Source organism: Tachypleus tridentatus, chromosome 11 (assembly GCF_004210375.1).
Source record: "Tachypleus tridentatus isolate NWPU-2018 chromosome 11, ASM421037v1, whole genome shotgun sequence".
In the NCBI taxonomy this organism is placed as follows: domain Eukaryota; kingdom Metazoa; phylum Arthropoda; class Merostomata; order Xiphosura; family Limulidae; genus Tachypleus; species Tachypleus tridentatus.
This window is the reverse complement of record NC_134835.1, coordinates 20,601,657-20,617,364: the sequence shown is the minus strand read 5'-3', so window position 1 is coordinate 20,617,364 and position 15,708 is coordinate 20,601,657.

The following is a 15,708-nucleotide window of genomic DNA, read 5'->3' as shown; positions in this document are numbered from 1 at the left end:
AGAATAAGACACTTAGTATGTCCACTGTAGCTCAGAATAAGACACTTAGTATGTCCACAGTAGCTCAGAATAAGACAGTATGTCCACTGTAGCTCAGAATAAGACACTTAGTATGTCCACAGTAGCTCAGAATAAGACACTTAAGACAGTATGTCCACAGTAGCTCAGAATAAGACACTTAGTATGTCCACTGTAGCTCAGAATAAGACACTTAGTATGTCCACAGTAGCTCAGAATAAGACACTTTGTAGTCCACAGTAGCTCAATGTATGTCCACAGTAGCTCAGAATAAGACACTTAGTATGTCCACAGTAGCTCAGAATAAGACACTTAGTATGTCCACAGTAGCTCAGAATAAGACACTTAGTATGTCCACTGTAGCTCAGAATAAGACACTTAGTATGTCCACAGTAGCTCAGAATAAGACACTTAGTATGTCCACAGTAGCTCAGAATAAGACACTTAGTATGTCCACAGTAGCTCAGAATAAGACACTTAGTATGTCCACTGTAGCTCAGAATAAGACACTTAGTATGTCCACAGTAGCTCAGAATAAGACACTTAGTATGTCCACAGTAGCTCAGAATAAGACACTTAGTATGTCCACAGTAGCTCAGAATAAGACACAGTATGTCCACAGTAGCTCAGAATAAGACACTTAGTATGTCCACAGTAGCTCAGAATAAGACACTTAGTATGTCCACAGTAGCTCAGAATAAGACACTTAGTATGTCCACAGTAGCTCAGAATAAGACACTTAGTATGTCCACTGTAGCTCAGAATAAGACACTTAGTATGTCCACAGTAGCTCAGAATAAGACACTTAGTATGTCCACAGTAGCTCAGAATAAGACACTTAGTATGTCCACTGTAGCTCAGAATAAGACACTTAGTATGTCCACAGTAGCTCAGAATAAGACACAGTATGTCCACAGTAGCTCAGAATAAGACACTTAGTATGTCCACAGTAGCTCAGAATAAGACATTTAGTATGTCCACAGTAGCTCAGAATAAGACAGTATGTCCACAGTAGCTCAGAATTAGACACTTAGTATGTCCACTGTAGCTCAGAATAAGACACTTAGTATGTCCACTGTAGCTCAGAATAAGACAGTATGTCCACAGTAGCTCAGAATAAGACACTTAGTATGTCCACAGTAGCTCAGAATAAGACACTTAGTATGTCCACAGTAGCTCAGAATAAGACACTTAGTATGTCCACAGTAGCTCAGAATAAGACACTTAGTATGTCCACAGTAGCTCAGAATAAGACACTTAGTATGTCCACAGTAGCTCAGAATAAGACACTTAGTATGTCCACAGTAGCTCAGAATAAGACAGTATGTCCACAGTAGCTCAGAATAAGACACTTAGTATGTCCACAGTAGCTCAGAATAAGACACTTAGTATGTCCACTGTAGCTCAGAATAAGACACTTAGTATGTCCACAGTAGCTCAGAATAAGACACTTAGTATGTCCACAGTAGCTCAGAATAAGACACTTAGTATGTCCACAGTAGCTCAGAATAAGACACTTAGTATGTCCACAGTAGCTCAGAATAAGACACTTAGTATGTCCACAGTAGCTCAGAATAAGACACTTAGTATGTCCACAGTAGCTCAGAATAAGACACTTAGTATGTCCACTGTAGCTCAGAATAAGACAGTATGTCCACAGTAGCTCAGAATAAGACACTTAGTATGTCCACAGTAGCTCAGAATAAGACACTTAGTATGTCCACTGTAGCTCAGAATAAGACACTTAGTATGTCCACAGTAGCTCAGAATAAGACACTTAGTATGTCCACAGTAGCTCAGAATAAGACACTTAGTATGTCCACAGTAGCTCAGAATAAGACACTTAGTATGTCCACAGTAGCTCAGAATAAGACAGTATGTCCACAGTAGCTCAGAATAAGACACTTAGTATGTCCACAGTAGCTCAGAATAAGACACTTAGTATGTCCACAGTAGCTCAGAATAAGACACTTAGTGTCCACAGTAGCTCAGAATAAGACACTTAGTATGTCCACAGTAGCTCAGAATAAGACACTTAGTATGTCCACAGTAGCTCAGAATAAGACACTTAGTATGTCCACAGTAGCTCAGAATAAGACACTTAGTATGTCCACTGTAGCTCAGAATAAGACACTCTAGTATGTCCACAGTAGCTCAGAATAAGACACTTAGTATGTCCACAGTAGCTCAGAATAAGACACTTAGTATGTCCACAGTAGCTCAGAATAAGACACTTAGTATGTCCACAGTAGCTCAGAATAGACACAGTATGTCCACAGTAGCTCAGAATAAGACACTTAGTATGTCCACAGTAGCTCAGAATAAGACAGTATGTCCACAGTAGCTCAGAATAAGACACAATATGTCCACAGTAGCTCAGAATAAGACAGTATGTCCACAGTAGCTCAGAATAAGACACTTTGTATGTCCACAGTAGCTCAGAATAAGACAGTATGTCCACTGTAGCTCAGAATAAGACACCTAGTATGTCCACTGTACCTCAGAATTAGACACTTAGTATGTCCACTGTAGCTCAGAATAAGACAGTATGCCCACAGTAGCTCAGTATTAGACACATAGTATGTCCACAGTAGCTCAGAGAAAGACACTTAGTATGCCCACTGTAGCTCAGAATAAGACATTTAGTATGTCCACAGTAGCTCAGAATAAGACAGTATGTTCACAGTACCTCAGAATTAGACACTTAGCATGTCCACTGTAGCTCAGAATAAGACACTTTGTATGTCCACAGTAGCTCAGAATAAGACAGTATGTTTTCTGTAGCTCAGAATAAGACACTTAGTATGTCCACTGTAGCTCAGAATAAGACAGTATGCCCACAGTAGCTCAGTATTAGAGACACTTAGTATGTCCATAGTAGCTCAGAGTAAGACACTTAGTAGAGTAGCTCAGAATAAGACACAGTATGTCCACTGTAGCTCAGAATAAGACACTTAGTATGTCCACAGTAGCTCAGAATAAGACACTTAGTATGTCCACTGTAGCTCAGAATAAGACACTTAGTATGTCCACAGTAGCTCAGAATAAGACACTTTGTATGTCCACAGTAGCTCAGAATAAGACACTTAGTATGTCCACTGTAGCTCAGAATAAGACACTTAGTATGTCCACAGTAGCTCAGAATAAGACACTTAGTATGTCCACAGTAGCTCAGAATAAGACACTTAGTATGTCCACAGTAGCTCAGAATAAGACACTTAGTATGTCCACAGTAGCTCAGAATAAGACAGTATGTCCACAGTAGCTCAGAATAAGACACTTAGTATGTCCACTGTAGCTCAGAATAAGACACTTAGTATGTTCACTGTATCTCAGAATAAGACACTTAGTATGTCCACAGTAGCTCAGAATAAGACACTTAGTATGTCCACTGTAGCTCAGAGTAAGACACTTGGTATGTCCACAGTAGCTCAGAATAAGACACTTGGTATGTCCACAGTAGCTCAGAATAAGACACTTAGTATGTCCACAGTAGCTCAGAATAAGACACTTAGTATGTCCACAGTAGCTCAGAATAAGACACTTAGTATGTCCACAGTAGCTCAGAATAAGACACTTAGTATGCCCACAGCTTAGTATGTCCACAGTAGCTCAGAATAAGACACTTAGTATGTCCACAGTAGCTCAGAATAAGACACTTAGTATGTCCACAGTAGCTCAGAGATTAGACACAGTTAGTATGTCCACAGTAGCTCAGAATAAGACATTTAGTATGAGTAGCTCAGAATAAGACACTTAGTATGTCCACAGTAGCTCAGAATAACATTTAGTATGTCCACAGTAGCTCAGAATAAGACAGTATGTCCACAGTAGCTCAGAATAAGACACTTAGTATGTCCACAGTAGCTCAGAATAAGACACTTAGTATGTCCACAGTAGCTCAGAATAAGACACTTAGTATGTCCACAGTAGCTCAGAATAAGACACTTAGTATGTCCACAGTAGCTCAGAATAAGACACTTAGTATGTCCACTGTAGCTCAGAATAACACAGTATGCCCACAGTAGCTCAGAATAAGACACTTAGTATGTCCACAGTAGCTCAGAATAAGACAGTATGTCCACAGTAGCTCAGAATAAGACACTTAGTATGTCCACAGTAGCTCAGAATAAGACACTTAGTATGTCCACAGTAGCTCAGAATAAGACACTTAGTATGTCCACAGTAGCTCAGAATAAGACAGTATGTCAGAATAAGACCACAGTAGCTCAGAATAAGACACTTAGTATGTCCACAGTAGCTCAGAATAAGACACTTAGTATGTCCACAGTAGCTCAGAATAAGACAGTATGTCCACAGTAGCTCAGAATAAGACACTTAGTATGTCCAGTAGCTCAGAATAAGCTAGTATGTCCACAGTAGCTCAAGACACTTAGTATGTATGTCCACAGTATGTCCACAGTAGCTCAGAATAAGACACTTAGTATGTCCACAGTAGCTCAGAATAAGACAAGTATGTCCACTGTAGCTCAGAATAAGACACTTAGTATGTCCACTGTAGCTCAGAATAAGACACTTAGTATGTCCACAGTAGCTCAGAATAAGACACTTTAGTATGTCCACTGTAGCTCAGAATAAGACACTTAGTATGTCCACAGTAGCTCAGAATAAGACACTTAGTATGTCCACAGTAGCTCAGAATAAGACACTTAGTATGTCCACAGTAGCTCAGAATAAGACACTTAGTATGTCCACAGTAGCTCAGAATAAGACAGTATGTCCACAGTAGCTCAGAATAAGACACTTAGTATGTCCACTGTAGCTCAGAATAAGACACTTAGTATGTCCACTGTAGCTCAGAATAAGACACTTAGTATGTCCACAGTAGCTCAGAATAAGACACTTAGTATGTCCACTGTAGCTCAGAGTAAGACACTTGGTATGTCCACAGTAGCTCAGAATAAGACACTTGGTATGTCCACAGTAGCTCAGAATAAGACACTTAGTATGTCCACAGTAGCTCAGAATAAGACATAGTATGTCCACAGTACCTCAGAATTAGACACTTAGTATGTCCACTGTAGCTCAGAATAAGACAGTATGCCCACAGTAGCTCAGAATTAGACACATAGTATGTCCACAGTAGCTCAGAGAAAGACACTTAGTATGCCCACTGTAGCTCAGAATAAGACATTTAGTATGTCCACAGTAGCTCAGAATAAGACACTTATTATGTCCACAGTAGCTCAGAATAAGACAGTATGTTCACAGTAGCTCAGAATAAGACACTTTGTATGTCCACAGTAGCTCAGAATAAGACAGTATGTTTTCTGTAGCTCAGAATAAGACACCTAGTATGTCCACTGTAGCTCAGAATTAGACACTTAGTATGTCCACTGTAGCTCAGAATAAGACAGTATGCCCACAGTAGCTCAGAATTAGACACATAGTATGTCCACAGTAGCTCAGAGTAAGACACTTGGTATGCCCACTGTAGCTCAGAATAAGACATTTAGTATGTCCACAGTAGCTCAGAATAAGACAGTATGTCACAGTACCTCAGAATTAGACACTTAGTATGTCCACTGTAGCTCAGAATAAGACACTTTGTATGTCCACAGTAGCTCAGAATAAGACAGTATGTCCACTGTAGCTCAGAATAAGACACTTAGTATGTCCACTGTAGCTCAGAATAAGACAGTATGCCCACAGTAGCTCAGTATTAGACACATAGTATGTCCACAGTAGCTCAGAGTAAGACACTTAGTATGTCCACAGTAGCTCAGAATAAGACACTTGGTATGTCCACAGTAGCTCAGAATAAGACAGTATGTCCACAGTAGCTCAGAATAAGACACTTAGTATGTCCACAGTAGCTCAGAATAAGACACTTAGTATGTCCACTGTAGCTCAGAATAAGACACTTAGTATGTCCACTGTAGCTCAGAATAAGACACTTAGTATGTCCACAGTAGCTCAGAATAAGACACTTAGTATGTCCACTGTAGCTCAGAATAAGACACTTAGTATGTCCACAGTAGCTCAGAATAAGACACTTAGTATGTCCACAGTAGCTCAGAATAAGACACTTAGTATGTCCACAGTAGCTCAGAATAAGACACTTAGTATGTCCACAGTAGCTCAGAATAAGACTTAGTATGTCCACAGTAGCTCAGAATAAGACACTTAGTATGTCCACAGTAGCTCAGAATAAGACACTTAGTATGTCCACTGTAGCTCAGAATAAGACACTTAGTATGTCCACTGTAGCTCAGAATAAGACACTTAGTATGTCCACAGTAGCTCAGAATAAGACACTTAGTATGTCCACAGTAGCTCAGAATAAGACACTTAGTATGTCCACAGTAGCTCAGAATAAGACACTTAGTATGTCCACAGTAGCTCAGAATAAGACACTTAGTATGTCCACAGTAGCTCAGAATAAGACACTTAGTATGTCCACAGTAGCTCAGAATAAGACACTTAGTATGTCCACAGTAGCTCAGAATAAGACACTTAGTATGTCCACAGTAGCTCAGAATAAGACACTTAGTATGTCCACTGTAGCTCAGAATAGACACAGTATGCCCACAGTAGCTCAGAATTAGACACATAGTATGTCCACAGTAGCTCAGAATAAGACACTTAGTATGTCCACAGTAGCTCAGAATAAGACACTTAGTATGTCCACAGTAGCTCAGAATAAGACACTTAGTATGTCCACAGTAGCTCAGAATAAGACACTTAGTATGTCCACAGTAGCTCAGAATAAGACACTTAGTATGTCCACAGTAGCTCAGAATAAGACACTTAGTATGTCCACAGTAGCTCAGAATAAGACACTTAGTATGTCCACAGTAGCTCAGAATAAGACACTTAGTATGTCCACAGTAGCTCAGAATAAGACACTTAGTATGTCCACAGTAGCTCAGAATAAGACACTTAGTATGTCCACAGTAGCTCAGAATAAGACTTAGTATGTCCACAGTAGCTCAGAATAAGACACTTAGTATGTCCACTGTAGCTCAGAATAAGACACTTAGTATGTCCACAGTAGCTCAGAATAAGACACTTAGTATGTCCACAGTAGCTCAGAATAAGACTTTTAGTATGCCCACTGTAGCTCAGAATAAGACACTTAGTATGTCCACAGTAGCTCAGAATAAGACCTTAGTATGCCACAGTAGCTCAGAATAAGACACAGTATGTCCACAGTAGCTCAGAATAAGACACTTAGTATGTCCACAGTAGCTCAGAATAAGACAGTATGTTCACAGTAGCTCAGAATAAGACACTTAGTATGTCCACAGTACTCAGAATAAGACAGTATGTCCACAGTAGCTCAGAATAAGACACTTAGTATGTCCACAGCTCAGAATAAGACACTTAGTATGTCCACTGTAGCTCAGAATAAGACACCTAGTATGTCCACTGTAGCTCAGAATAAGACACTTAGTATGTCCACAGCTCAGAATAAGACAGTATCAGTAGCTCAGTATTAGACACATAGTATGTCCACAGTAGCTCAGAGTAAGACACTTAGTATGCCCACTGTAGCTCAGAATAAGACATTTAGTATGTCCACAGTAGCTCAGAATAAGACAGTATGTTCCACAGTACCTCAGAATTAGACACTTAGTATGTCCACTGTAGCTCAGAATAAGACACTTTGTATGTCCACAGTAGCTCAGAATAAGACAGTATGTCCACTGTAGCTCAGAATAAGACACTTAGTATGTCCACTGTAGCTCAGAATAAGACAGTATGTCCACAGTAGCTCAGAATAAGACACATAGTATGTCCACAGTAGCTCAGAATAAGACACTTAGTATGTCCACAGTAGCTCAGAATAAGACACTTAGTATGTCCACAGTAGCTCAGAATAAGACACTTAGTATGTCCACTGTAGCTCAGAATAAGACACAGTATGTCCACAGTAGCTCAGAATAAGACACTTAGTATGTCCACAGTAGCTCAGAATAAGACACTTAGTATGTCCACTGTAGCTCAGAATAAGACATTTAGTATGTCCACAGTAGCTCAGAATAAGACAGTATGTTCACAGTAGCTCAGAATAAGACACTTAGTATGTCCACTGTAGCTCAGAATAAGACACTTAGTATGTCCACAGTAGCTCAGAATAAGACACTAGTATGTCCACAGTAGCTCAGAATAAGACACTTAGTATGTCCACTGTAGCTCAGAATAAGACAGTATGTCCACAGTAGCTCAGTATTAGACACATAGTATGTCCACAGTAGCTCAGAATAAGACATTTAGTATGTCCACAGTAGCTCAGAATAAGACACTTAGTATGTCCACAGTACACTTAGTATGTCCACAGTAGCTCAGAATAAGACAGTATGTTCACAGTAGCTCAGAATAAGACACTTAGTATGTCCACAGTAGCTCAGAATAAGACACTTAGTATGTCCACAGTAGCTCAGAATAAGACACTTAGTATGTCCACTGTAGCTCAGAATAAGACACTTAGTATGTCCACAGTAGCTCAGAATAAGACACTTAGTATGTCCACAGTAGCTCAGAATATGTCCACAGTAGCTCAGAATAAGACACTTAGTATGTCCACAGTAGCTCAGAATAAGACACTTAGTATGTCCACAGTAGCTCAGAATAAGACACTTAGTATGTCCACAGTAGCTCAGAATAAGACACTTAGTATGTCCACAGTAGCTCAGAATAAGACACACTTAGTATGTCCACAGTAGCTCAGAATAAGACACTTAGTATGTCCACTGTAGCTCAGAATAAGACACTTAGTATGTCCACTGTAGCTCAGAATAAGACACTTAGTATGTCCACAGTAGCTCAGAATAAGACACTTAGTATGTCCACAGTAGCTCAGAATAAGACACTTAGTATGTCCACAGTAGCTCAGAATAAGACACTAGTATGTCCACAGTAGCTCAGAATAAGACACTTAGTATGTCCACAGTAGCTCAGAATAAGACACTTAGTATGTCCACAGTAGCTCAGAATAAGACACTTAGTATGTCCACAGTAGCTCAGAATAAGACACTTAGTATGTCCACAGTAGCTCAGAATAAGACACTTAGTATGTCCACAGTAGCTCAGAATAAGACACAGTATGTCCACAGTAGCTCAGAATAAGACACTTAGTATGTCCACAGTAGCTCAGAATAAGACACTTAGTATGTCCACAGTAGCTCAGAATAAGACACTTAGTATGTCCACAGTAGCTCAGAATAAGACACTTAGTATGTCCACAGTAGCTCAGAATTAAGACACTTAGTATGTCCACTGTAGCTCAGAATAAGACACTTAGTATGTCCACAGTAGCTCAGAATAAGACACTTAGTATGTCCACATTAGCTCAGAATAAGACACCTAGTGTGTCCACAGTAGCTCAGAATAAGACATTTAATTTGTCTACAGTAGCTCAGAATAAGACTCTTAGTATGTCCACAGTAGCTCAGAATAAGACACTTAGTACGTCCACAGTAGCTCAGAATAAGACAGTATGTCCACAGTAGCTCAGAATAAGACACTTAGTATGTCCACTGTAGCTCAGAATAAGACACTTAGTATATCCACAGTAGCTCAGAATAAGACACTTAGTATGTCCACAGTAGCTCAGAATAAGACTTTTAGTATGTCCACAGTAGTTCAGAGTAAGACACTTTGTATGTCCACTGTAGCTCAGAGTAAGACACTTAGTATGTCCACTGTAGCTCAGAGTAAGACACTTAGTATGTCCACAGTAGCTCAGAATAAGACACAGTATGTCCACAGTAGCTCAGAATAAGACCTTAGTACAGTAGCTCAGAATAAGACAGTATGTTCACAGTAGCTCAGAATAAGACACTTTGTATGTCCACAATAGCTCAGAATAAGACAGTATGTTTTCTGTAGCTCAGAATAAGACACCTAGTATGTCCACTGTACCTCAGAATTAGACACTTAGTATGTCCACTGTAGCTCAGAATAAGACAGTATGCCCACAGTAGCTCAGTATTAGACACATAGTATGTCCACAGTAGCTCAGAGTAAGACACTTGGTATGCCCACTGTAGCTCAGAATAAGACATTTAGTATGTCCACAGTAGCTCAGAATAAGACAGTATGTTCACAGTACCTCAGAATTAGACACTTAGTATGTCCACTGTAGCTCAGAATAAGACACTTTGTATGTCCACAGTAGCTCAGAATAAGACAGTATATTTTCTGTAGCTCAGAATAAGACACTTAGTATGTCCACTGTAGCTCAGAATAAGACAGTATGCCCACAGTAGCTCAGTATTAGAGACATAGTATGTCCACAGTAGCTCAGAATAAGACACTTAGTATGTCCACTGTAGCTCAGAATAAGACACTTAGTATGTCCACAGTAGCTCAGAATAAGACACTTAGTATGTCCACATTAGCTCAGAATAAGACACAGTATGTCTACTGTAGCTCAGAATAAGACACTTAGTATGTCCACTGTAGCTCAGAATAAGACACTTAGTATGTCCACAGTAGCTCAGAATAAGACACTTGGTATGTCCACAGTAGCTCAGAATAAGACACTTAGTATGTCCACAGTAGCTCAGAATAAGACACTTAGTATGTCCACAGTAGCTCAGAATAAGACACTTAGTATGTCCACAGTAGCTCAGAATAAGACACTTAGTATGTCCACAGTAGCTCAGAATAAGACACTTAGTATGTCCACAGTAGCTCAGAATAAGACACTTAGTATGTCCACAGTAGCTCAGAATAAGACACTTAGTATGTCCACAGTAGCTCAGAATAAGACACTTAGTATGTCCACAGTAGCTCAGAATAAGACACTTAGTATGTCCACAGTAGCTCAGAATAAGACACTTAGTATGTCCACAGTAGCTCAGAATAAGACACTTAGTATGTCCACAGTAGCTCAGAATAAGACACTTAGTATGTCCACAGTAGCTCAGAATAAGACACTTAGTATGTCCACAGTAGCTCAGAATAAGACACTTAGTATGTCCACAGTAGCTCAGAATAAGACACTTAGTATGTCCACTGTAGCTCAGAATAAGACACTTAGTATGTCCACAGTAGCTCAGAATAAGACACTTAGTATGTCCACAGTAGCTCAGAATAAGACACTTAGTATGTCCACAGTAGCTCAGAATAAGACACTTAGTATGTCCACAGTAGCTCAGAATAAGACACATAGTATGTCCACTGTAGCTCAGAATAAGACACTTAGTATGTCCACAGTAGCTCAGAATAAGACACTTAGCATGTCCACTGTAGCTCAGAATAAGACACTTTGTATGCCACAGTAGCTCAGTATTAGACACATAGTATGTCCACAGTAGCTCAGAGTAAGACACTTAGTATGCCCACTGTAGCTCAGAATAAGACATTTAGTATGTCCACAGTAGCTCAGAATAAGACAGTATGTCCACAGTAGCTCAGAATAAGACACTTAGTATGTCCACAGTAGCTCAGAATAAGACACTTTGTATGTCCACAGTAGCTCAGAATAAGACAGTATGTCCACTGTAGCTCAGAATAAGACACTTAGTATGTCCACTGTAGCTCAGAATGACAGTATGTCCACTGTAGCTCAGAATAAGACACTTAGTATGTCCACAGTAGCTCAGAATAAGACACAGTATGTCCACAGTAGCTCAGAATAAGACACTTAGTATGTCCACAGTAGCTCAGAATAAGACACTTAGTATGTCCACAGTAGCTCAGAATAAGACACTTAGTATGTCCACAGTAGCTCAGAATAAGACACTTAGTATGTCCACAGTAGCTCAGAATAAGACACTTAGTATGTCCACAGTAGCTCAGAATAAGACACTTAGTATGTCCACAGTAGCTCAGAATAAGACACTTAGTATGTCCACTGTAGCTCAGAATAAGACACTTAGTATGTCCACAGTAGCTCAGAATAAGACACTTAGTATGTCCACAGTAGCTCAGAATAAGACACTTAGTATGTCCACAGTAGCTCAGAATAAGACACTTAGTATGTCCACAGTAGCTCAGAATAAGACACTTAGTATGTCCACAGTAGCTCAGAATAAGACACTTAGTATGTCCACAGTAGCTCAGAATAAGACACTTAGTATGTCCACAGTAGCTCAGAATAAGACACTTAGTATGTCCACAGTAGCTCAGAATAAGACACTTAGTATGTCCACAGTAGCTCAGAATAAGACACTTAGTATGTCCACTGTAGCTCAGAATAAGACACTTAGTATGTCCACAGTAGCTCAGAATAAGACACTTAGTATGTCCACAGTAGCTCAGAATAAGACACTTAGTATGTCCACAGTAGCTCAGAATAAGACACTTAGTATGTCCACAGTAGCTCAGAATAAGACACTTAGTATGTCCACAGTAGCTCAGAATAAGACACTTAGTATGTCCACAGTAGCTCAGAATAAGACACTTAGTATGTCCACAGTAGCTCAGAATAAGACACTTAGTATGTCCACAGTAGCTCAGAATAAGACACTTAGTATGTCCACTGTAGCTCAGAATAAGAAGTATGTCCACAGTAGCTCAGAACACTTAGTATGTCCACAGTAGCTCAGAATAAGACACTTAGTATGTCCACAGTAGCTCAGAATAAGACACTTAGTATGTCCACAGTAGCTCTAGACACAGTATGTCCACAGTAGCTCAGAATTAGACACTTAGTATGTCCATGTAGCTCAGAATAAGACAGTATGCCCTCAGTAGCTCAGTATTAGACACATAGTATGTCCACAGTAGCTCAGAATAAGACACTTAGCATGTCCACTGTAGCTCAGAATAAGACATTTAGTATGTCCACAGTAGCTCAGAATAAGACAGTATGTTCACAGTACCTCAGAATTAGACACTTAGTATGTCCACTGTAGCTCAGAATAAGACACTTAGTATGTCCACAGTAGCTCAGAATAAGACAGTATGTCCACTGTAGCTCAGAATAAGACACTTAGTATGTCCACTGTAGCTCAGAATAAGACAGTATGCCCACAGTAGCTCAGTATTAGAGACATAGTATGTCCATAGTAGCTCAGAATAAGACACTTAGTATGTCCACAGTAGCTCAGAATAAGACACTTAGTATGTCCACTGTAGCTCAGAATAAGACAGTATGTCCACAGTAGCTCAGAATAAGACACTTAGTATGTCCACTGTAGCTCAGAATAAGACACTTAGTATGTCCACTGTAGCTCAGAATAAGACACTTAGTATTCCACTGTAGCTCAGAATAAGACACTTTGTATGTCCACAGTAGCTCAGAATAAGACACTTTGTATGTCCACTGTAGCTCAGAATAAGACACCTAGTGTGTCCACAGTAGCTCAGAATAAGACATTTAGTATGTCCACAGTAGCTCAGAATAAGACACTTAGTATGTCCACAGTAGCTCAGAATAAGACACTTAGTACGTCCACAGTAGCTCAGAATAAGACACTATGTCCACAGCAGCTCAGAATAAGACACTTAGTATGTCCACTGTAGCTCAGAATAAGACACTTAGTATGTCCACTGTAGCTCAGAATAAGACACTTAGTATGTCCACTGTAGCTCAGAATAAGACACTTAGTATGTCCACAGTAGCTCAGAATAAGACACTTAGTATGTCCACAGTAGCTCAGAATAAGACACTTGGTATGTCCACAGTAGCTCAGAATAAGACACTTAGTATGTCCACAGTAGCTCAGAATAAGACACTTAGTATGTCCACAGTAGCTCAGGATAAGACACTTAGTATGTCCACAGTAGCTCAGAATAAGACACTTAGTATGTCCACAGTAGCTCAGAATAACAGATAGTATGTCCACAGTAGCTCAGAATAAGACACTTAGTATGTCCACTGTAGCTCAGAATAAGACAGTATGCCCACAGTAGCTCAGTATTAGACACATAGTATGTCCACAGTAGCTCAGAGAAAGACACTTAGTATGTCCACTGTAGCTCAGAATAAGACATTTAGTATGTCCACAGTAGCTCAGAATAAGACAGTATGTTCACAGTAGCTCAGAATTAGACACTTAGTATGTCCACTGTAGCTCAGAATAAGACACTTTGTATGCCCACAGTAGCTCAGTATTAGACACATAGTATGTCCACAGTAGCTCAGAATAAGACACTTAGTATGTCCACAGTAGCTCAGAATAAGACATTTAGTATGTCCACAGTAGCTCAGAATAAGACACTTAGTATGTCCACAGTAGCTCAGAATAAGACACTTAGTATGTCCACAGTAGCTCAGAATAAGACAGTACATCCACAGTATTTCAGAATAAGACACTTAGTATGTCCACTGTAGCTCAGAATAAGACACTTAGTATGTCCACAGTAGCTCAGAATAAGACACTTAGTATGTCCACAGTAGCTCAGAATAAGACTTTAGTATGCCCACTGTAGCTCAGAAAAAGACACCTAGTATGTCCACAGTAGCTCAGAATAAGACACTTAGTATGCCCATTGTAGCTCAGAATAACACAGTATGTCCACAGTAGCTCAGAATAAGACACTTAATATGTCCACAGTAGCTCAGAATAAGACAGTATGTTCACAGTACCTCAGAATTAGACACTTTGTATGTCCACAATAGCTCAGAATAAGACAGTATGTTTTCTGTAGCTCAGAATAAGACACCTAGTATGTCCACTGTACCTCAGAATTAGACACTTAGTATGTCCACTGTAGCTCAGAATAAGACAGTATGCCCACAGTAGCTCAGTATTAGACACATAGTATGTCCACAGTAGCTCAGAGTAAGACACTTGGTATGCCCACTGTAGCTCAGAATAAGACATTTAGTATGTCCACAGTAGCTCAGAATAAGACAGTATGTTCACAGTACCTCAGAATTAGACACTTAGTATGTCCACTGTAGCTCAGAATAAGACACTTTGTATGTCCACAGTAGCTCAGAATAAGACAGTATGTTTTCTGTAGCTCAGAATAAGACACTTAGTATGTCCACTGTAGCTCAGAATAAGACAGTATGCCCACAGTAGCTCAGTATTAGACACATAGTATGTCCACAGTAGCTCAGAATAAGACACTTAGTATGTCCACTGTAGCTCAGAATAAGACACTTAGTATGTCCACAGTAGCTCAGAATAAGACACTTAGTATGTCCACTGTAGCTCAGAATAAGACACTTAGTATGTCCACAGTAGCTCAGAATAAGACACTTAGTATGTCCACAGTAGCTCAGAATAAGACACTTAGTATGTCCACAGTAGCTCAGAATAAGACACTTAGTATGTCCACAGTAGCTCAGAATAAGACACTTAGTATGTCCACAGTAGCTCAGAATAAGACACTTAGTATGTCCACTGTAGCTCAGAATAAGACACTTAGTATGTCCACAGTAGCTCAGAATAAGACACTTAGTATGTCCACAGTAGCTCAGAATAAGACACTTAGTATGTCCACTGTAGCTCAGAATAAGACACTTAGTATGTCCACAGTAGCTCAGAATAAGACACTTAGTATGTCCACAGTAGCTCAGAATAAGACACTTAGTATGTCCACAGTAGCTCAGAATAAGACACTTAGTATGTCCACAGTAGCTCAGAATAAGACACTTAGTATGTCCACAGTAGCTCAGAATAAGACACTTAGTATGTCCACAGTAGCTCAGAATAAGACACTTAGTATGTCCACAGTAGCTCAGAATAAGACAGTATGTTTTCAGTAGCTCAGAATAAGACACTTAGTATGTCCACTGTAGCTCAGAATAAGACACTTAGT